We start from the raw sequence: 24,826 nt of genomic DNA on the forward strand, positions 1-24,826 counted from the left end.
CATCGAATAGAGAATGGCGGGTACAGAGGGCTAACTGTTAATCCTCACCTTCCCTCCTCATCTATTCCTATTTCATCTAGGATAAAGGTTAAATGAATATGTAAAACAACATTCTCTGCAAAGCACCAGGAAATTATTACCTACCCTGAGAAATTGTTATGATCACATCTAGCCTATACCGCAGCATGTGATTTTGAGATTGCTTAACCTCCTGATCAAGTTCACTTGAAAAATCTTCCCTATTAAAAAGAAGGCACCCCAAATGAACTACAATTATCTGGGCATGGTCTTAGCTGCAGTGAATATAACAAGGGTATCATTTTCTTGATTATACATATTTTATTTCAATAGATTTATGTGCTACTTTAGATGATCACAGTTATACTTAGGCAACATTTATTTTTCTGTAAAACTAAATCCCTTTCAATTGATACCCATATTGTACCTCACTTTCACCTACTATTTGCCTAGGCATTTTGTTTGGAAATTCCATGATGGGTCATTTGAACATACATGTATGATTTTAACGTCAGGAACATGGCTGAGTTCATAAGGTGCTAAGTTGCTTACCCAGTAGTCCTGAGACCTTGAGTTCCATTTCTTCTTAAAAAAAAAAAAAAAAGGCAAAGCATAGTGGTGCATGCTTATAATTCCAGTACATCATAGGAGTGGAGAAAGGCTAATCTTTGGGACTTGTTGACAAGGCAGCCTGGCCCACTGAGAAAGTTACCAACTAGTGAGTGAATATGTCTCTAACAGATTAAAAAAAACATGTTGTAACTGCAGAATGAGAAGAGCTGTGAAATGCTGTCTCCTGGCACGATATGACTAATTTGAGTATCAACTCACAGTAGTTGTAGTTGCCTGCAAAAGACCTTCACAAGATCAAGCCAGTCAAAATTCCAACCTAGAAGAGAGAGAGTCTTGAGTTCAAATCCTTGACAAGGGGGTTCTGATAATTGATAACTGCTATAGAAAAGTGTCACTTTGCTTTGGGAATGAATACTGATAGATTGCCCATGCTCAGTGGATGGCCAAAAACTCATGATATATGGCCAGTACTAATTGAGCTCATGATGTTCGTAATTATAACCACAAAAACAAAACAAAATTAGGAGATAGGTAGTAGGTTCCTGATAAGAATGTGGGAGATATTGGAGGTAGATAAGTTCAAAATATATAATTCTCTTGCTTATGAATGCACAAAGAAATGTCTTCAGAACAGATACACATGCTATAAGAGTTACATTCTATACAAGAACATACAGTCTCAGAATATGCTGACAAAACAAGGTAAAAAAAACACTTGACACCATAGATTCTTACTTTAGCATGCCTTGTTTGCCACAAGCTGTACAACTGAGGGCTTTTGAATAAATGACACAATGATGTATTGTTTGCCTGGCTGTTATATTTGCCATGCCCCTTGTGTAAGTGTTCTTAGTCAAGCAGATCAATAAGCTCAGAATTCATTAACTACTGTATAAGGAATATGAATTCTGTAGCTTGATATACAAACATCACCCAAAGTTTTAACCTCACCTACTCCCCTCTTTCTCAATTAATCATTTAATCTCATGATTTTGACCAAGAATGAATGGGTTCTTTAAGTCAGAAATATATTTACTAAAGGTTAAAAAGACAAGTCTCACTGTTTTTCTATAAATGTATTCATGATACTCTTGTTTTCTATACAAAAAAAAAAAGAAACAAAAGCAAAAGTAATTGTCTCATAAGTATAATGAAACACCAACATCTTAACATAAGAGCAAGTAGTATTTGGAAATGAATTCTGAAGATAGTATACCCAATTCTCACTTCTGGTAGTGATGGGGTAGCTGTCACTAAACTTACCCTCCTACTGTAAGTGAGCAGAAAGCTGGATAATATTAAAGAAACAATGAAAGCATACAAATGGATCTTGTATCCAGAACAATTCATGTAATTGGAGGGCAACACAAAAGTAAAGTCTGGCTACATGTTTCAAGGTTCTTCCTGGATCTCATTTTGCTGAGAAAGGGACAACCTCATGTGAAAGTATGTGGTTTTGTTTCATGGAAGGGATAAAGATTCAAGTTGGAGGGGAGAGCAGCTTGATGTCCTAGAAAGAACAGGTTGTGCTGCCTTACAGAACTCTTTCACTAACCATCTTAACCTACAGGATGCTTTAACTACACACACACACACACACACACACACACACACACACACACACACACACCTTGACAAGCTGGGTCAGTAAAAATTCACATGCTCTCAGCAAATATAATATCCAGAGGATGATTACTGAGTAAGGGCATTTTCTTACTAAGCATGACACACTCAATTCAATTCCCTGAAGACATAGTTTGGAAAGTAAGGAGTGATTCCCTTGGGTTCTCTTCTGTCCTCCACTTGCATGCCTTAGTATACTTGCTTACCTTGCCAAACAATTTTGGTGGTGCACATCTTAAATCACAGCATTAGGGAAGGAGAGGCAAGCAGATCTCTTTGAGCTTGAGGGTCAGCCTGGTTTACAGAGCTAGTTCCATGACTACCAGGGTTACACAGAGAATTCTTGTCTCTATAAACAAAAACAAACAAAAAGTTTTAATAACAAATCAACTGTAATAGAATCTATTTTTATATAAAGCTAATGATAGGGAAAGTTGAAGGATTTTTAAAAATCCCCTGATAATAATCATTACAGAAAGAAAGGTGTTCTGTCTTTATTAATATATTTCAAGTGTACATATATTGTCAAGGATTAAACTTACACAGAGAGAGAGAGAGAGAGAGAGAGAGAGAGAGAGAGAGAGAGAGAGGGAGGGAGGGAGGGAGGGAGGGGGAGAGAGAATTTATTGCCACAAAAATATGTACCTTAAGGAGAAAAAAGACCCAAATTTGTAAATCCTTAATTCTAGGGCTTCAAAATACATGAATGAAGTCACAAGAATTTGAAAGACTAGTCAGGCGGAGGTGGCACATGCCTTTAATCTCAGCGCTTCCTAGGCAGAAGCAAGAGAATCTCTGTGAGTTTGGGGACAGCATGGCCTCCAAAGGGGGTTCCAGGACAGTCAGGGTTAACAGAGAAATTCTGTCTTAAAAAAAAAATAAAGAAAAGAAAAAAATGATTAAGAGCATTGTCTATAAGTTGACTCTGTAGGTCTTCTTGTACCACCCTTGACTGCTCTGGTTCCCACAATTGTTACCTCAGATCTTACATAGGACTCCCTGAACTCTGTCTAATATTTGTGTGTGAGTCTCTGCATCTGTTTCCATCAGCTGCTGGTTGAAGATTCTCAGAGTGGTTATGCTAGGTTCCTGTCTATAAGCATAGCAAAGTAACATTAATTCTGTCAGGGAATCGTTCTCCCCCTTGGGATGGGTCTCAAGTAGGTCCAGATTTTGCTTGGCCATTCCACCAATCTTTGCTCCATCTTTGCTCCTGTACATGTTTCAGGCAGGACAAATTTTGGATTGAAGGTTTTGTGGGTATATCGGTGTCATTATCCCTCAACCGGAAGTCCTACCTGGTTACAGGAGGTGGCCACTTCAAGCTCCATATTTCCTGCTGCAAGGTGACACCCTTATAGTCTTCCTTGGGTGTCACCTACTCCAGGCCTCTGGCATATCCCAGAGATGCCGCCCTACATCTTATTTCCATTCTCTCACCCAGATCTCTCTTCCCTGATCTAACTACTTTTAATCCCCACACCTGTTCCTCTCCTCACTCCTACTTGTACCCAGTTCCCTCCCCCCATCCTCCTCCAATGGCTATTTTATTTCCCCTTCTGAGTGAGATTCAGCATCTTCCCTTGGGCTCTCCTTGTAACATAGCCTCTTTGGGTCTGTCAATTGTAGTTTGTTTATCCTGTGCTGTATGGCTAATATCTGCTTAAAAATGAGCACATACCGTGCATGTCTTTCTAGGTCTGGGTAGGATGATATTTTCTAGTTCCATCAATTTGCCTGCAAATATCACAATTGACTAGTTTTTTATTAGCTGAGTAGTATTCCATTGTATAAATGACACACATTTTCTTTTACCATTCTTCGGTTAAGGGACATCTGGGTTGTTTTTGCTTTCTGGCTATTCTGAATAAAGCTGCTATGAACACAGTTGAGAAAGAATCCTTGTGGTACAGTGGAGCACCTTTTGTGTATGCGCCCAGGAGTGGAATAGCTGAGTCTTGAAGTAGAGACGTCCCGATTTTTCTGAGAAAGCCCCAGATTGATTTCCACAGTGGTGGTACAAGTTTGCACTTCAACCAGTAATGGAAGAGTGTGCTTTTTTTTTCTTATCTTCACCAGCATGTGCTATCACTTGAAATTTTTATCAAAGTCACCCTGACAGGGGTAAGATGGAATCTCAGAGTCATTTTGATTTGCATTTTTCTAATGACTAAGGGCACTGAGCATTCCTTTATTCCACTCAATATTCCTCTGTTTAGAATTCTCTGTTTGGCTCTCTATCCCACTTTTAAATTGGGACATTTAATTTGTTGGTGTCTAATTTATTGAGTTAATCATATATTTTTGGATATTAACCTTCTGTCAGATGTAGAGTTGGTGAAGATATTTTTTCTTTCTGATCACTGCTATTTTGTCCTATTAACAAGGTTCTTTGCCTTACAGAAGCTTTTCAGTTTCATGAGTTCCCATTTATTAATTGTTGATCTTAGTGCCTGAGCTGTGGGTATTCTGTTCAGGATGTTATTTCCACTGCTAATGAGTTCAAGGTTATTCCCAGCTTTCTATTCTATAGATTTAGTGTATCTGGTTTTAAGCTGAAGTCTTTGATCCACTTAGACGAGTTTGTGCATGGTGATAAATATGGATCTATTCAAATTCTTTATTAATTATTAATTCACATTGCATCCAGATCCTAATTCCCTCCCTTTTCTCCTGTTCCCATCCTCCTTTCCTCTTCACCCTATCAACTCTCCCCTACTCCTCAAGTAAGGGGAGCCTCACCCTACTCATAACAAGTTGCATGAGCACTTAGTGCATATTTTTCTCCTGTGTCATGACAAGGAAACCTTGACAGGGGAAGGTGTTCCAAAAAAACAGAAAACAGAGTCTATGTCAGAGAAATTCCCTTTTCTCCTTTCTAGAGGGCACACATGATGGCTAAATTACCTGTCAACTGTGTATATGTAAGCGGCCTAGGTTGAGTATACACATGATATTTGGTTGGTGCATAAGTCTACAGAAGCTGCCCTGACCCCTGGTTAGTTGAGTTCATTGGTCTTCTTGTGGATCTCCTGTCCCCTCCAGGTCCTTCTAGTCTACCCCCAACTCTTCCATGAGACTTCCTGTGCTCTACCCCGTGTTTGGCTGTGAGTCTCAGCACCTGCTTAGATCTACTATTGGGTAAAACCTCTCAGGGGACAGCTATGCTACATTCCCATCTGCAAGCAGAGCAGAGCACCTTTAACAGTATCAGGGGTTGGCTTTCTCCCATGGGGTAGGTCTCAGTTTGGGACAGGAGATGGTTGGTCATTCCCTCTATCTTTGCTCTAACTTTATCCCTGCTCATCTTGTAGGCAGTATAAATTTATGGCTGAAGTTTTTGTGGGTGGGTTGGTGGTCCCCTCCCTCCACTAGCAGTCCAGTCTAGTTAGAGGTTATATTCTTCGGTCATTATGACCCCTGCTACTAGGAGTCTTAGTTAGAGTCACCCCCATATCCTCCTAGGAGCTTACTCTGTCATGGGTCTCCATTTTGTCTCAGAGGTGCTCCCACCCATGGTTTCTCTTCTCTTTCCAAGCATTCTGTCCTCCTGTCCCCTTTCCCTGCATCTCACCTCCATCCTCATTTCTCTCCATACTCACTCTCCTACCCTGTTCTCTCTCTTCAATAGCTTCCACTGTCTATTCTAATTCCCCTTTTTGAGTTAGATTTAAGTATCCTCCTTTGGGTCCTCCTTGTTATTTGTCTACTTTGGGATTGTGAATTATGTGAAGTATGGTTATCCTGTACTAGATGGCTAATATCTGTTTATAAGTAAGTACATACCATGTGTGTCTTTCTGGGTTGGTTTAGCACATTCAGGTTGATATTTTCTAGTTCTATCCATTTGACAGAAAATTATATTATTTCCTTATTTTTAATAGTTGAGTAGTATTCCATTGTGTAAAAATGTACCACATTTTCTTTATCCATTCTTTGGTTGAGGGGCATCTGGGTTGTTTCCAGTTTCTGGCTATTATGAATAAAGCTACTATGAATGTAGTTAAGCAAATCGCCTTTTTGTATTTTATTTAATAAGTATTTTTGCATCAGCATTCATAGGGAAAATTGATCTGAAATTCTGTTTGTGTGTGTTTGTGTGCGTGTGTTTTACGTATCAGGGTGACTGTGGCCTCATAGAATAACTTTGGGAATGTTTCTTTTGTTCCCATTATAAGCTCTTCTTTGGAAATCTGGTAGCATTCTTCACTGAAATCATCTGGCCGTGGGTGTTTTCTTTTTTCATTGTTTGTTTTGTTTCTGTTGTTGTTGTTGTTTCCTTGCTTTTTATGTTTTGTTTTTGTTTAGGAGGCTCTTAATGATGGTTTCTTTCTTTCTTTCTTTCTTTCTTTCTTTCTTTCTTTCTTTCTTTCTTTCTTTCTGAGTTATAGGACTGTTTAAATTGTTTACCTGATCTTGATTTAACTTTGATAAGTGAAATATATCAAGAAAATCATTCATTTCATTTTGATTTTCCATTGTTTTGCATTAAAGTCTTTTGAAATAAACAATAATGACTCATTGGATTTCCTCAGTGTCTATTGTAATGTCCCCCTTTTCATTTTTGATTTTGTTAATTTGGCTTTTGTCTCTCTGCCTTTTAAGTTAGTGTGGGTAAAAGTTTATCTATCTTATTGATTTTTCTCAAAGAATCAGCTCATAGTTTTGTTGATTTTTCATGTTGTTTTCTTTTTTCTGATTTTATCCCTGAGTTTGATTATTTTCTGCTGTCTACTTCTCTTAGGTGTGCTTACTTCTTTTTCTGCTAGAGATTTCAGGTGCACTGTTAGGTTGCTAATATGAGATCTCTTCAATTTCTTTATGAAGGCATTTAGTGCTATGAACTTTCCTCTTAGCACTGCTTTCATTATGGCCCATAAGTTTTGGTGTGTTGTGTCTTAATTTTAATTGAATCTAAGAAGTCTTTAATATATTTTTAAAAATATATTTTATTAATTTATTCATATTATATCTCAATTGTTATCCCACCCCTTGTATCCTCCTATTCCTCCCTCCCTACAAATTGACCCTTACTCCTTTTCCCTATGACTGACTAAGAGGGACATCTTTCCCCTGTATATGCTCAAAGGGTATCAAGTCTCTTCTTGGTAGCTTGCTATCCTTCCTCTGAGTGCCACCAGGACTCCCCATTCAGGGGACATGGTCAAATATGGGGTACCAGAGTTCATGTGAAAGTCAGACCCCACTCTCCATTCAATTGTGAAGAATGTCCTGTCCTTTGGGTAGATCTGGGTAGGGGTTCAAAGTTTACTGCATGTATTGTTCTTGACTGGTGCCATAGTTTGAGCAGGACCCTGGGCCCAGATCCACCTGTCATAATGTTCTTCTTATAGGTTTCTAGGACCCTCTGGATCCTTCTTTCCCCATTCTCCCATGCTTCTCTCACCTAAAGTCCCAAAAGGATGTCGTCCCCTCTGTTCCACTTTCCTGGTAAGTGAAGACTTTCATGGTACATGCCCATTGGGATAGTGTCCAGATATAAGTGAATATATAACATTTGAGTCTTTCTGCTTCTGGGTTAACCCCCTCATGATCATTTCTAGTTCAACCCATTTGTCCACAAATTTTGGGAATATCTTGTTTTTAACAGCTGAGTAGTATTCTATAGTGTAAATGTACCACAGTTTCTTTATCCATTCTTCTACTGAGGAACACTTAGGTTATTTCCAGGTTCTCACTATTATGAATAAGGCTGCTATGAACATAGTTGAGCAAATCTTCTTGTTCTGTGCTAGAGCAACTTCTGGGTATATTCCAAGGAGTGGTATAGCTGTGGACAAGTCTTTAATATATTTATTTCTTCTCTAACCCAGTGGTCATTCAATAGAGAGCTGCTTAGTTTCCATGAGTTTGTAGGCTTTCTGTTGTTTATGTTTTTGTTTAACTCCAGCTTTAATCCATGGTGACCTAATATGATACAAGAGGCTATTTGAATTTTCTCATATCAATTGGGGATTGCTTTGTGACAAAGTATATAGCCAATATTGGAGAAAGTTCTGTGAGGTACTGAGAAGAATGTATATTCTTTTGTGTTTGAGTGAAAAATTTTAGATATATGTTAATTCTATTTGATTCATGACTTGTTAGTTTCATTATTTGTCTATTAAGTTATTGTCTTGATGACCTATCTACTGGTGAGAGTGGGGTATGTAAGTCTCCCACTATTCGTGTGTGGAGGTCAATGTGTGATTTAAACTTTAGTACTGTTTCATTAACATATGTTGATGCCCTTGTATTTGAGGCATAGGTGTTAATATTTGAAATATCATCTTGGTGGATTTTTTCTTTGATAAGTGTAAAGTGTCCTTCCCTGCCTGTTTTGATTATTTTTGGTTTAAAGTCTATTTTATTATGTGTTAGAATGGCTGCTACAGCTTCTTTCTAGGATCTGTTTGCATGGAAAACCTTTTTCTAGCTCTTTGTTCTTAGGTAATGTCTCTCTTTTTTGCTAATTTATGTTCCTTATATACAGAAGATTGATGTATCCTGCTTTTGTATCCATCCTGTAACTCTGGTCTTTTTATTAGGGAATTGTGCCCATTGATGTTGAGAGATATTAATGACCAATGATTTTAGTTCCTGTTATTTTTATGTTGGTGGTGGTAGTGTGTGTGTGTGTGTGTGTGTGTGTGTGTGTGTGTGTGTGTGTGTTTCTTCTCCTTTGGTTTTGCTGCAGTAGAGTTATTTATTTCTGTTCTTATTGGATTTAATTAAAATCCTTGTGTTGGAGTTTTCCTTCTAGTATCTTCTGTAGGGCTGGATTAGTGTATAGATACTGCTTACATTTATTTTTGTCATGGAATATCTTGATTTCTGCATCTGTGGTGACTTAAAGCTTTCTTGAGTATAGTAGTCTAGGCTGACATCTGTTGTCTCTTCATATCTGCAAGACAGCTGCCTAGGCTCTTTTGGATTCTAGAGTCTCTGTTGAGAAAACAGGTTTAATTCTGATAGATCTGTCTTTATATGCATTTCATTTCTTGCCCAGTTTATTCGGTGTTCTCTAAGATTTGTATATATATATATATATATATATATATATATATATATATATATATATATATATATGCACCTCTTTTTTTTTTTTTAGCTTGGGGAAATTTTCTTCTATGATTTTGTTGAAAATATTTATGTTTTCTAGAGCCTGGAGCCTTCTTTTCCTTCTATTCTTTTTCTTTCTTTCTTTCTTTCTTTCTTTCTTTCTTTCTTTCTTTCTTTCTTTCTTTCTTTCCATAGTGTCTCTGACTCTATGGATGTTTTGTGTCAGGACCTTTTTAGATTTTTTTTATTAATTTATTCTTGTTACATCTCAATGGTTATCCCATCCCTTGTATCCTCCGATTCTTCCCTCCCTCTCAATTTCCCCTTACTCCCCTCCCCTATGACTGTTCCTGAGGGGGATTACCTCCCCCTGTATATGCTCATAGGGTATCAAGTCTCTTCTTGGTAACCTGCTGTCCTTCCTTGAGTGTAGGCTTCATTCCAGGCATGCAGGGATGGTTTAATATATGGAAATCCATCAATGTAATCCACCATATAAACAAACTGAAAATAAGAAACCACATGATCATCTCTTTAGATGCAGAGAAAGCATTTGATAAAATCCAACACCCATTCATGTTTAAAGTTTTGGAGAAATCGGGGATACAAGGCACTTTCATCAACATAATAAAGGCTATATACAGCAAGCCAATAGCCAAAATCAAAGTAAATGGTGAGATACTCAGGGAAATTCCTCTAAAATCGGGAACAAGACCTTTTTAAATTTAACATTTGTTTTTGACGAATGTATTGATTTATTCAATTGTGTCTTCTACACCTGAGAGTCTCTCCTCTATTTCTTATATTCTGTTGATGATGCTTACTTCTGGAGTTTCTGTTCTGTTCTCTAAGTTTTCCATCTGCAAGATTCCCTTAATTTGTGTTTTCTATATTGTTTCTATTTCCATTTCAGGTCTTGAACCATTTTATTAATTTCCTTCACCTGTTTGTTTGCATTTTCTTTTATTTCTCTAAGAAATTTATTCATTTCTTCTTTAAAGGCCTCTATCAATTTTATAAGAATGGATTTAAGGTAACTGTCTTGTGTTTCAGAGATGATAGGATATCCGTGGCTTGTTGTAGTAGAATAACTGGGTTCTGATGGTGCCATATTGCTCTGGATCCTGTTTGTTTTTTTTTCTTTATTATATTGGCCTTTACCAATCTGCTTTCCCCTGGAGTTGGGTGGGTGTTCCTGGTGGCTGCAGGACTCCTTGGGAATGCAGCAGAGCTCTGGCCTGGAGGCTGGGTGCTCCTGGCGTTCATAAACCCTCCTCAGTATGGTTAATAGGGTTGTTGGATGGAAGCTGGAACAAAGTGTCCCTGAGGACACAGCAGTAGAGCTGTGTCCTGGAGGTTGGAACTCAGGGAACAGCCCACAGCTCTTCTCTGTTGCTTGTGTCCCAGTTGGACTCAAAGGTAGGGGATTGGGGTGAAATGTCTAACTTGAATGATCCTGGGGCCTGGTCTGTTTCCTACAGAAGGTGGGTAGGACCTTGGGCTAGAGGCTTTAGCTTCTGCTGCCTGTAGCAGGTGTCAGGTCCTGGCAAACCCCTTGGTTTTATTATTTATTTATTTACTTATTTTTATGTAATAATTTATTTATTTGTGGTTGGGGGAAAAGAGACCACATGGGGAAGGAAGACCTATAAAGAGTGGGAAGTAAGGTTGATCAGGTGTATTATGTGAAATCTTCAAATAACCAACAAAAATCATGTCAATTTTTTGAAAGTAAAAAATATGACAATATTGAACTCTAAACAGGAAATTTAAATGGTTATAATACTTAGAAATAAAAAATAAACACACTAACAAATAAAAAATAAAAAATCTCAAAGGTAGTGCTTTTCAAATATCAAAATAATTCTCAAAACTTGAATTAAAAATAATAAAGAGATTCCTTAAATGTGCAAATGTCAGTACTAGTATCCATACCAAAAAAAAAAAAAAAAGCATTTTGGTAGATCCAACAATCAAAACAGCATTACAGATAATAAAGAGGACAATTTTCCTAAAAGAAAAACATCTCCTAAAACATTAAAATTTATTAAAGCTCATTAAAAATATATGAAATCAATTCTGCTACATGAACTAAAGTAGTTGAATTTTGGCAGATAAGAGAGAAATGCCATTAACCCCATTCAAATCTAGTAACAGAAAGAAAGCCTTGTCTTTTTGACTGGACTTGATGTCAAGTTCTTTGGTCTCAGCTTTTCAAGTTCTGTGAAGTATAGAACTTTGTTTCTTTTCACAGCTTGAGATCACTTGTAAAGATTTACTTATTTGTAATTATTTCTATCTATATTTATATACACACTCATGTATAGGTGACTGTAGGACCATCAAAGCATTATCTCTTCCAAGCTGTAGTTACAAGTAGTTCATAAGTCTCCCAATGTGTGTGCTGAGCAGTCAACAACAGTCTGCTTCAAGTGGGTTAAATACTCATAATAAGTAATGAAGGGATTCTAGTTATCCTAAGCATAGAAAACATGGCTTTGGCAGACCTTGCTTTCTCCTGAATTCCCTCTGTCTTGGTAAAAATGTTAAGATTACAACCCCAAAGCTGGCCCACCATTATATGGCCATTACCTCCTCCTGAACTGACTACCAAAGTTCAGCTATCAAATTATGGAAGTCCAGCCATTAAAAATTCCCTTTGGCTTATCTAACTAACAGGTCCAATTAAAATTAAACACCTCATTCTAACACCTTTTACCTTTATAAGCTGTCATTTTCTATGGGTCAACTCTGTCATCTTTCTATCTAAAGACAGTACTTTGTTTTTATCTCCCCTGGGAAAAACACTGCCTACCCAGGTTCCCACATTTTCTTCCCAAATCTCCCTTGTCCTTTATATATTGTCTTTGTCTCTTTTTTTTCTGCCCTTTGTCCCTGTGGGGCAAATAAATTTCTATGTGCTGAGAGAACTTGGTCTTGGGGGATCCAGAACCAATATCATCTTCTTACAATTAAGCCATTTATTCAGTTCATTAAAATATTTTTAATTATTTTTAGGTCAGCTTTATATTGATAGTATAATATATGAAACAAACAAAATTACATCAAATCAAAACAACCTATGAACAATTCTTATCGACACTAGCAGCTAAATATTTAGTAAAATCAAACCCAACTGTGTTAAAATTTGATATAATTCATTGTTAAAATATGATTTCCTGTTTCATTTGTTTTAAAAGGCATTTAACAAAATAATAAGCATCAAAGAATGCTTGATGCTACAATTAAAAGGTACAAAACTGTAATTAAAACAGCACAGCAACAGTAATAATCTAATGGAAAAATCCTAAAAATTTATTTTAAATGGGGGAGGCATGTATTTCTTTTTTATTGTGACCTTTAAGCATGCTACATGCCTTAGTTTGTGCCAAAGACCAAGACAAAAAAATCAAAACCATAATTTAAGTGTAATATGTAAAATGTACTATTTGTAGGTGAGTTTTATAATGACAGATAAAAATGAAATTTTAAAAATATATTGATATTGGCATAGGTATTGTTTTGACTAAGCTGAGTTATTAATTTTCCCAGAATGTAGTTGTTAGAATTCCTATTCAGAGAAATAGCTTCCTGATTAAGGGGTGTATGGCTATGCACAAAGTTGTTTATTGATATACATTGTATACTGAATAAATTGAGATTATGTCAGTAGAAATATACACAGTGATAATTCCTCTTATTATTAGAAAGGTTCTAGGGTCAAAAGAAGACACTGAGTGTCAAGGATTCCTAGATTCATTAGCAGTCTAACTATTAAAGTGCCCTTAGAGCAGACCCTGGACAGTGGCCATTAGGAGCCATTTATTCTCCATGAGTATGTTTCCACATATTTTAGCTTAAAGAAAGACTTTGATGGTTTTCCTTGTGTTGCCAGGAGATATTTCTGTGGTCAGGCACATGTGTACTTATTTGGATATCAGATCCTATAGCAGAATATCAGAGATTGAGAAAAAAATCCTCTTCCTAGGCTGAAAATTCCCCCTAATCACAGAATCTTGGGGCAGGAAGTAAACCTAATACCAATTAAGGGCTGGAAAGATGGTGTAGTCTTTAAGAGTGCTTGCCATTTTCTCCTTAGAAGACTGGAGTTTGGTTCCCAGCATGTCTGTCAGGCAGCTCACAAATGCTGACAACTCACTATTTAAGAAATCTGATTCCCTCTTCTGGCCTCTGTGGACATCTGTTCCTACACATACATATACATCACATAATTTAAAATAAAAAAGAAATCTTAAATAAAAGAGGCAATTGAATAAGAAAAAGTACCAGCTGAGGAAAGCCCAACTGATTCCCTTATCAAGGCCACTGAACTCTGAACCCAGTGCACTGGGAATTTGCATTGAGATTCTTCCTGACTCTGACCTTGAAGAAATCAGCCAATGTCTAGACAGAACTGTCACCATGATTATTTTGTCTAAATGGATGGTTAGGTCAAGTAATTAACTGATTAATTAGACATTCAATCAATCTTTAAGTGATGTAATTAATCATCTTGATACTTAAAATGTAAGGCATAGATGCCTCTAAGCTTAGGCATGTTAAAAAAAAAAGGACAGCTGTCTTCTTTCTCCTGTTACCTGCTTGTTTTCCTTCTTTCCTTTCTCTGCTTTTCCTCCTTCCATCCCTCCTTCTCACCTCTCCTCCTTCTCCCTTCTTTTATGCTTTCTGTGAGCTTTAATCCAAGATATGAGTGTGGCTCAGATACTGCCTTTTGTACTCATAAATTAACCCAATTTTTCAATAATTTATTTTAGATGTAGGGTCTATTCCTACATTATTATTACAGTGCTTTTGTTTGTTTGTTTGTTTTGTGTTTTTGTTTTTGTTTGGTACAGTATCTCATTATATAGCCCTGGCTATCCTAGAACTCCTTATGTAGACCAGGCTGATCTCAAATCTAGAGAGATCTACCTGCCTCTGTCTCCCCAGTGATGGAATTAAGATTGTGTGCCACTACGCCCAGGTATTACAGTTTTTGTTATTTAAAAATCAGGGGCACTTTTTCATACTCTTTAGGTTTTATATTCTCAGTAATTTAAACATTTTGATAATTTTGACTATTCTTGCAGAAACTAAATCTCAGAAGATAAGCAGTTACATTAATGAGCTGGTCAGCTTGCATTTGGCAGAGGCTTCAAATTTACTATTAAATAGAATTCTCTACCCTGGGATTCTCAGCAAGTTATAAATAATATTGCTCAGTTAGCACAGTCAAGAGATGATGTTACAATCCCATCTTCAGATACTTGCTCATCTATGTTCACAGCAGTCTGATTTGTAATAGCCACAATCTGGAAATAACCTAGATGTCTCTCAACTGAGGAATGGATGAAGAAAATATGGCACATTTACCCAATGGAATACTATTGAACTATTAAAAACAAGGACTGCATGAACTTTGCAGGCAAATGGATGGAACTACAGAATATCATCCTGAGTGAAGTAACCCAGAACCAGAAAGGCACACATGGAATATACTCACTTATAATGGATATTACCTATATACTTCAGGATAACCATACTAAAATCCATAGATCCAAAGAAGCCAGTAACAAGGAGGGTCCAAGGAAGGAAGCTTAAATCTCACTCAGAAGGGAAAATAGCTTAGACATCAGAAGTGGATGAAGAGAGTGTGGGGAGGGGAAGGGAGTAGAGGTCATATGTGGGGAGAGCAGGCGTGGGAGGTGAGGGAGGGAGAGAGAATAGAAACTGATAGAGGTGGGCATCTCTGGAATAAGCTAAAGAAACGCAACAGGATTGGCTTCTGGGACAATATGTGGGAGAATATAGCTGAGACTCCTATCAGCAGGGGGCATGGAGATTGAAGTTACCACCCATTAGCCATGCAGGACTTTCTGCAGAGAGAGGGGGACACCAACACACCCACAAAACCTTTGACCCAAAATTTACATGACCTAAAAGATGTGCAGGGATAAAGATGGAGCAGAGAAGGAGAGAATAGCCAAACTATGATTGAACCAACCTGAGACCCACCCCATGAGAGAGAGCCAACTTCTGACACTATTAATGATGCTCTGCTATGCTTGTTGTCTGGAGCTGAGCTCAACTGTCCTCTGGGAGTCTCCACCCAGTGTTGAAATTTAAAAAGATAGTGAGACTCACAGACAAATATTAGTAGGAGCACAGGGAGCTTTGTGAAAGAACAGGGCAGGGTTAGGGGGAGGTTAGAGGGACCTGGAGTAGACAAGGATTAAACTAGAAGACCAACAGTGTCAGCTGACCTAGTCCCATGGGTCTTACAGAGGCTGAAACATGAACCAAAGACCATGCATGCAGTGGACCTAGGCCCCCTACAGGGATATAGTTTATGGGTGGCTTGGTCTTCATGTGGGTCCCCTATCAAGTGGAACACAGGCAGTCTCTGACATGGACTCAGTTGACTGATTTTAGATCTCTTTTGCCTAGCTGAGCTGCCTTGTCTGGCCTCAGTGGAAGAGGATGCCCTTAGTCTGGATGGGACTTGATGTTACTAGGAGGGTTGATACATTGGGGGTGTATTCTTCCATTTTCTGAGGAGAAGGGGAGGGAGAAATGGGGAGGAGGGTAGGAGGGTAAAACCTGGAGGAAAGAAGGAAGCGGTCTTCAAACAAGCTGTAAAGTGAATGAATAAATATTTAAAAAGCAACAGCAGAAAAACAAAAGAAAACAAAATCAGATCATGTATCCCCACTCATGTTTATAAAAGAACACTCATCCTCATCCTTCTCTCTTTATCCTCCTCCTCCTCCAGATCCTCACTCTCCTCTTTTTCCTTTGCTCCTCCTTTTCGAATCACAGTTTCACTCCTGAATCTGGAATTCACAATCTTTCTGCTGCAGTAAGAATTAGAGCAAGGCCACCAGATCCAGCTTATATGACATCCCATTGAGTAAGTGAATAAAGTTTCTGTGATGGGGTTGTCTCTTTAGCAAATCGTTTCCTAAAACTGAAACCACTGACTCTCTCGGCCATTCAGGAGACTTCTGAGTGCACAGTGGCTGAGGAGACAATGTCTATGCACAGCCTTCCCTCACTTGAGGTTTATGAGGATGGCTCTAGGTGACTTAGGAGGCATGGGAATCAGTAGGTAAGCATTTTAGCTGCCTTTGCCTCAATGGGGGCGAGTACTAATTGTCTTTGGGGAATATCTACTCCTTAATATTTTATTCACTGATTTTCTTTTTTCTTTCCCCAATCTTCACTTGTGTTTTTGTGAACACATCCTAAATAAACTACCTTGCACTCCGGTCACGCTCCCTCCTTAAGGTTGGAGAGGTTTTTGCCTATGATAGCTCTTTTGCTATGCATGCATTCAATGGGTTTCTTAGCCCCCGTGGTTTACAGAACACTTTAACAGTGAAGAGATGAGTGAGTTATTGAGGAGAGGGTTCTGATTCAGTAGGGGTTCATCTTTATATACACAAGGCAGTTCTCGGGGGTTTTTTTTCCACTGAGTTTTCACAACATTTCATGGAGACAACAAAATAATACTATTTATGGGTAAAGATATTGTGACTTGGATTAAAGTATTCTGACATGGACTATAAAAGCATGTGAGGAGATATTATTGGACACCACACAAGAGTGGAAAGAGTGACCTAGAAAGTTGAAGATCCAAATGGGTATTTTATTTTCATTAATATGGCTGTGCCTATGACACAATAGAAAAAAGAAAATATTTCCAAACTTAGTAGACTAGTAGACTAGACTCTATAGTATCCGTTGTCCACAATATAAAAGAATAGGAAAGAGGCTAATGAATTCCCTGGCGTTGACAGGCACTACTTTTAGTGAAATAGCTGGCTCAGTAAGTAAACAGTGATCAAAAAGACACCTAACATCAGCACCAGGCCTCAAAATGAATGTTCACATATTTATTTGTATGTCTATAAACATGTGAATATGCAGACATTACACACATGCAATTGGAATAGAATGGAATTTTAATAAAAAGGTAATGTGTTGTGTTTCAAGTACCTACAGTGAACATTTTCTCAACTGTAAACATTTCTTCTCTCATAAGGTTGCTTTTGTCTTTAAGATACTTCATCAATTTTGATCCATCACATCAGCTCTTATTTATATTTCTTGGCCTTTTTGGGTATTCTAAATATATTCCCTAGCACCTTCTAGGAAATAATTGCATTTTCCCTTGGTCTCAATTATATTTTAAAAAGTCAGACTGCCAAAATAGAGTCTTTTTCTTCTGCCTAAGTAGAGTCCACTTCCCACTACTCAGATCCTATCCACTTCACAGTCCAACAAACATCCTATGACAGTCTCAAACCAACATCTCTGGCAACATTCCCATGAATGCTGAGCTTCTTGCAAGACAGTATCCCCATAGAGTTATAATGGAATAAGAAAATTCCTGTCACCTAGCCATATCACTGCGGTCATGATGTTTTATTGCAACACATAACTCATATTTGTAGTGATGCTGATGTAAACAAACCTAATATGCTCCCAGTCATGTAAAATTAGAGCATATTTAATGATGCATGGCACGTAATATTGAGGAATGATAATAAATGGCTTACTGGTTTATGTATTTACTATACTATATCTTATCATTATAGAATGTTCTACTCAGAAAAGAAGAACAATGTCCTGTAAGACAGGAAGTTCAATTATGATCAAAGCAGCCACATGACATCTCATATTTACTATGTCTCTTGATTACATAACGGTGGTATGTTAATTGCTTGTCATAGTCCATCTAGGTTTGTGTACATGTGCTTGATGTTGTTTGCATAACAATAAAATCACCTAATGCCACACTTGTGAGATTGCATTCATATTGCTAAGCAACACATAACTCTACACCATTTCCTTTGCTTTCAGGTGATTCCCATGAGCTATAAACTAAATTTTTGTATGCTTTCTCCACATGAATATATACTGAAGCCCAAACTCTAGTGTTGGTGGTATTAGAATGAAGTCATGAATGTGAAGTTCTTACACTGGGGTTAGTGACTTGAGAAGAACAGGCATGGCAGTGTCACTTTTCAGATTCTGATTTCTGCCATGGGGTTTACAAGAGAACATGGCCACATGCAAAACAGGAAAAATGCTTTCATCAGACACCAAATCTGCCTGCAACTTTGTCTCAGCCTTAGAACTTTGAGACTGAAAGTATTCTTAAGTAAGCTGCCAAGCTACATAGTGTTTTGTTTCAGCTCCCCAATAATGTTAGTGCTGGTTTTCACTTAATTTATAATAACGACAAAAGTCATGGTGTTCTTAGGTTTCCTGTGTCTGTTCTGGATGCTAAATACAATAGAATGGTGCAGAATATACTTCAGTTATTTATAAGCAGAGAGATATCGACAGGCAGAGAAAATGATTATTTACAGGTGGAAAGGTCTACTTTTGGTACTAGAAACAGGGAGAACTAGATTTACATAAAGGCACCATTTTATGCTAATGAGCTCCCATATTTTTAAACAGAGGGCAAGGGGCATTGGGTAATAACCGCTCCATTAACACAGAAGGATACAGCTTTTTATCCTCATGCCTGGATGACAAAGGAGGACTCTACTACCTCCTGTAGGAGATCAGAAGCCAGCTCTGATTATTATGAGACCTAAGTGAAAGAAAGTGCTGAAAATTTTTCCAGAGGACTTCAATTTCAAGGACATTGTCTATTTTTTTTCCATAGAAGGAACACTTGAGAATTAGCCTACAAAGTACTGGACATTCATTGTTTGCCTACATTGTAAGACAGTCTTATATTTTGTATTTTACCCAGTATTCTATTTTTCACTGGAGTGGATTATGTGGAAAATCTTTGAATTTTATAAAAATAAATAAAGAGGATTAAGTTGGCATTTTTACTTAGAGGAGCGGACTTGCTAAAAATGCATTAGGTTCTGGGTTCAATCTCTAGAAGCACACACACGTGCGCGCGCACACACACACACACACACACACATACACACACACACACACACACACACACACACACACACACTGCTTGCAATAGTCTTATAAGCACCTGAGGCTGACAAAGGAGCGAGCGAGCATTCTGGTTGTCAAGCAAGTAGGGAAGTTTCCTTGGAGCTGTTTAGACCACATGAATCAGTTCTTCTTCTGCAGCCTCTCCAGGGAACTGATCTAGGAAGCATTCTTGAAAAAGCTTGGAAGATGCTCTGGGTTTGGGTCAGCTCTTCAGGGAGCACAGACAGAAACAGACCCTGAGCTCAATGGGTTATCAGACAGGAAATCCAAACAGAGACACACAAAGAATAAAGGAAAGGCCAAATGAGGGGTGGGCTAATGTGGAGCTAAAGATGCCCGTTCTGTCAGGGTTGCCAGATGAGCACCGGTTTCTCTTGCAACTGTCTTTGCTTAGAAAAGAGTGTTGCCACTGGTGTCTCCCACATTGCCAATGAAACCACTAACACTGTGCTTTTCACAGTTCCAGAACAATTTCCAGAGGGCCAGCTATGCGGAATATAAAGAAAGTGTCTAACAGAGCTGTCAAAGGAATGAGAAGGCTAAAAACAGCAAGACAAAGACTCTATTATGTGAGGTTCATAATTGAAAAATAATGTAAGGACTAATCAACAAAGTAAAATTTCAATTGCTGTGTCCCAGACACTCTGTGTAAGATAGTGATGCTAATAATGTCGTTAAGATCTCACTGTGGCCACCTCTCTGTTCTGTAGGCCATTCGACCTCTTTCGAATGAATTCAGCTGATAAATATCCAGGATACCATAGAAGATAGGCAGAGTACATTCTAGAACAACAGGAGGCATTGTTGATAGTGAAAACAGGCAAGAACCAGTAGCCATGCAGGTCATCATGCCCAGCCTTTAGGTAGGCTTTGTACTGGTTCTTAGGGTTTGTGTAATACACAGATTCCTGGGGGGGGGGCCCTTTTCATCTAAATTAATTACTAAGAGATGGAATGATAGTGTGTTTTTGTTCTTTACCAAGGAAGTCTCTAGGTAGATTTGATATTCTTACAATATTTTGAACAGTTTGGAATACATGACTTCACTCTGGGCCAGGAAATCACAGATCTTGTGATGTTGACCAGTGGTCAGAATCTTAGAGTTTTACTTCCTGGTTTTTAAAGCTACTGATTGTGAAGGAGGGGGCCCATTCTCAATGAGCTTGAAGCCCGCTAATATCTGACTAACTACCTACCATCATGGGCGAGAGATCACACGCTGTTCTGTAGGGATTCATATATAAAGGGAACATAAACAGTGAAGGGTTTGGAGATTGCTTAGCTCAGAATCCAAACTAGGAGGCTTCAAGAAATATAATGTTTCTAAAAGCTGAATTATAATGCAAACTGTCTTTTTATTTCATTATCTGAGCTCTCATCCTTTATAATTTTTAACTATTGAGTTCCCTGAAAAGCTCCTGTGTGCTTTCAAATCCTTTAACATCTTTTTTTTTTAATAATTTATTCTTGTTACATCTCAATGGTTATCCCATCCCTTGTATCCTCCCATTCTTCCCTCCCTCCCATTTTCCCCTTATTCCCCTCCCCTATGACTGTTCCTGAGGGGGATTACCTCCCCCTGTATATGCTCATAGGGTATCAAGTCTCTTTCTCTGAGTGCCACCAGATCTCCCCCTCCAGGGACATGGTCAAATGTGAGACACCAGAGTATGTGAGAAAGTCATATCCCACTCTCCACTCAAGTGTGGAGACTGTTCTGACCATTGGCTTCTTTTCATAGAAGAGGAAACAGTGTTGGGGAGCCGAAGGCATTCCTTCTCTTCACTGTAAAACAGGAGCAGATCCTGAGTTCAACTGACTAGAACTCAATATCTTTACTTCTATCCCAAAACATGTGCGTGAACACACACACACACACACACACACACACACACACACACACACACACGCATGCACATGAGCGTTCATATTCATGCACATGCACACACATGCTCACACGTACACACATCCTCTGGGGTGGGGTTAACTGACTCTTGAGTTATTGAGTAACTCTCTTGGGCGATTCGGTGTCAGTGTGGGACTCTAGTTCATTATCCAGGTCACTTGGTGTCTCTAACACTTTCTGCCTTTTGTTCCTTTTCCTAGTTGAACAAGAGGTTGACGTCACTTTACATAGTTTTCAGATGTTTGATACAGTTAGCCAGCTGACTCCAAAATCCAGTTAACTCTTTGGGCTCTACTGACTAGGTTCACAGGTGGAGTCAGCTGCTCAGATGTGTTCAGTCTTCTGATCCCTGTGCTAAATCCCTTGTCCTGGCCTCTGCCACCACACAGGATCACTTCCCACCTGCCTTTTAGTCTTTGTGACTGCAAGTAACTCTAGCAGAGAAAAGAGATTCTGGTCCTCATTGCCCCCACTGTCTCACAGTAGCTGCCAGCTTGTAATGATTTTTAGTTGCAACTGAGCAGGATGTGAGTATTGTTTTAATTGCTATTGAATAACTGTAAATTGAGCATGACAACAGAGAAGACAGGAGGCAACAAGGAAGGGAATTGTACTTTTGTTCACAGACATAAATTTAGGCCTACTGGCCTTGTACTGTAACTCTGAAAACTGAGTGAAAAACTGAGTGATATATGTGTGTGTGTGTGTGTGTGTGTGTGTGTGTGTGTATGGTGGAAAAACTTCTAGAGCAGATTGTACTTCCTTTCTAATAGTAGGTTTATTATTTTTCTCTCTACAGAAAAATGGCATGGCAATAAAAAGGTCCTTGCTTTATGACACCAGATATTTTAGATAATACTTAGAGCTGAGCCTTAGTTGATTTTATGCTAGTAAAGAGCAACAGGCAAGGAGAGGAAACAAGTGAAAAGATGGTGTTATGGCCCAGCCAGTTTAGCCACACTCTGCAAAAGAGAAATGAAGAAAACGCACAATTTCTTTGTTAAGAAAATCACCAAGGCTTTTTATACATGGTTTATCATGTGCCTGTCTTCAAGCTAAACACTTGATGACATTAAATAAAAATGCAAGAGGGTCAGAAAGATGGCTCAGCTTGTCAAGCTTCCTGTTGCCAAGCTTTAAGACCCACGCATAAGATCCACATATTGGAAGGAGAGAAATTGCTCCTACAATATGTCGTCTTTTTTCCACATGCCTACTGTGGTGCACATGCATAGATTTGTGCTTGTGAAACACACTCACACACACACACACACACACACACACACATCCCATATAGTTAAATGAAAAATTTAAATTTTTTCTTGATGTTTTAATGAGAGAAATTTGAAAGTTTCTAGGGTATTTTATGATAAAGTTAGGAAGTTTTCATATTATTATTTTCTATCAATTACATAATAATTATACAACTTACTGTAAATAAGAAAAATGCTAACGATCAAAGACTGAGTTAGGTCATTTACCCAAATCAAGTGGTTGTGCGAGAGAGAGAGAGAGAGAGAGAGAGAGAGAGAGAGAGAGAGAGACAGAGAGAGACAGAGAGAGAGAGAGAGAGAGAGAGAGAGAGAGACAGAGACAGAGACAGAGACAGAGACAGAGACAGAGACAGACAGACAGACAGACAGACAGACAGAGACAGAAAGAGACAGAGAGAGACAGAGACAGGGACAGAGACAGAGACAAAGACAGAAGCCATCATGAGTAATCTATTGATGTTTCAGCTGCATTGTGCTTGTGGCAAAGTTCATGTTAAATTAGAAATGTGGTTAGTAAAGCAAAACAACTAGCACAGTTGTTTCTGACTGCATGGTTGAAAATATTAACTTAAAACAAACAAACAAACATGGGAACACCACCAAGAAAGCTTTCAGTGTAATGGCAACCTTAGTTCTAGTGAAGGAACTCCTCAAGCCTCATGAGAATCAATAATGTCCCTCCCTAGCATTCATTCAGCATCCCCAACCTGTGTGAGAATATCTCATTCAGTCTTCCTTCTCAGGAGAGAAACTTATTTCTATTATTTGCTTAATTAACTAAAGGTGTGTGTGTGTGTGTGTGTGTGTGTGTGTGTGTGTGTGTGTGTGTGTGTGCCCACAAGCATGTACACATGCATATGTTGGTCCTGGAGATGAAACTCAGATCACCAGTCTGGGCAGCAGGCAAATCAATCACAGTGCCATCTCTCTGGTCATAGTGCTCTTGTTTCTTACTGTCCTAGAATTCACCTCCTTTTCCTCTGGAAACTGTAGCTCAGTCTACCGTAGAAAAAGCACCTAATCTTCTTCCATGCTTAGTCTAAACTGGATCTGATTCATAGCTTTAGAATGGACATTCCACCCAGGCCTAGGAGCCTGAACAGCCCACTCTTCTGTCCATCTCATTTCTCTCCTATGTTGTATTTTGATGTAAGTTATGTTAGTCTCATGAACATAATTTGAATATCTTGTAAGTAATGCTCTTCAGTTTACAATAGAGTTATGTCTGTTACACCTATGGCCGATCATTGGTTGAAAATGCATTGATATACCTCAGTTACCTTCACTGGACTTATAAGCTCATCAACACTTAGATGCTTGGTTATTCTCCCATCATCTTCACTCTGCTGGGAGCTGTTCCAGCTATAACTCCTGAATCATAAGAGACAAATTTATAGTATGCCACGCAAATCTCAAAGTATGGTTTCTACTGAATGCTTACCATTTTCACTACCTTAGGTTAAAAAATGTTAAGTTGAACCATTAAAGTACAGGCACCAGCTGTACTGAGAAAAGCAATCTGTCTTTCTTCTGTCAATGTTGAGAATGGAAAGGGGCACTTAAGAGCCAGGCATTCTCTTAAGAAAAACCTTTCAGGATGAAGACAGATAGAAGAAATCAGTGCTAAGGACTCCAGCAAAGTGTTGATGGAAATCACAGTAAAGGTGTCACACACTAATCTAAGAGCTTCACATATTCCATGAGGAAGCCATCATCTTCATATAGAAAAGAAGAAGAAGAAGAAAAAAAAAGAAACTGAGTCACTCATCAAATGTTAAACAGTTTTCTAGGAGTTGCAAAGCAAGTAGTCACAGAATCCTAGATTTACTATTAGTCATTTTAGAGTCACTAGACTTCAGCCAATAGGTGATGCTGTCTTTCACAAAATTGTTTTGAGGCAATATCTCACACTGTAGCTAAAGTTGGTTTAGAACTCACTATGTCCCTTAGGCTGGCCTCAAACTCAACAGCAATCTTTCTGCCTCAGGCCCAGCTTTCTAGAGATGATGGAGGTTCAGGCTCCCTGTTGTTTTTGTTGTTTTTTAATGTGAGGTAGCATCTCTCCTGTTTTGGTTCTTTCATTTGAGCCAGAATTCTGACACTGTCACCCAAAAGAGTGTCAAGTAATTCAACTGTGCACCTTATATTTCCCTGTGTCTTCTCCAAGCCCCAGAGCTCAAAGCTCTTCTGCACAGGTGGAAGGAAGGGTTTAGTAGCATCCTTATGCCTTTTTTCAGAGTACTCCATGCTCTTGGTTGAAGCCTGTCTTTAGATCTATTCCATCTCTGAAAAACAATCCTTATTTAATCTGTTAATTATTTCATTAAACTCACTGGTGACACCTCTGAAGCCATGCTCATGCTATTTCCCCTAGACTCTATAATAGTTT

Source organism: Acomys minous (assembly GCF_964271855.1).
Source record: "Acomys minous genome assembly, chromosome: 17".
Classification (NCBI taxonomy): Eukaryota; Metazoa; Chordata; class Mammalia; order Rodentia; family Muridae; genus Acomys; species Acomys minous.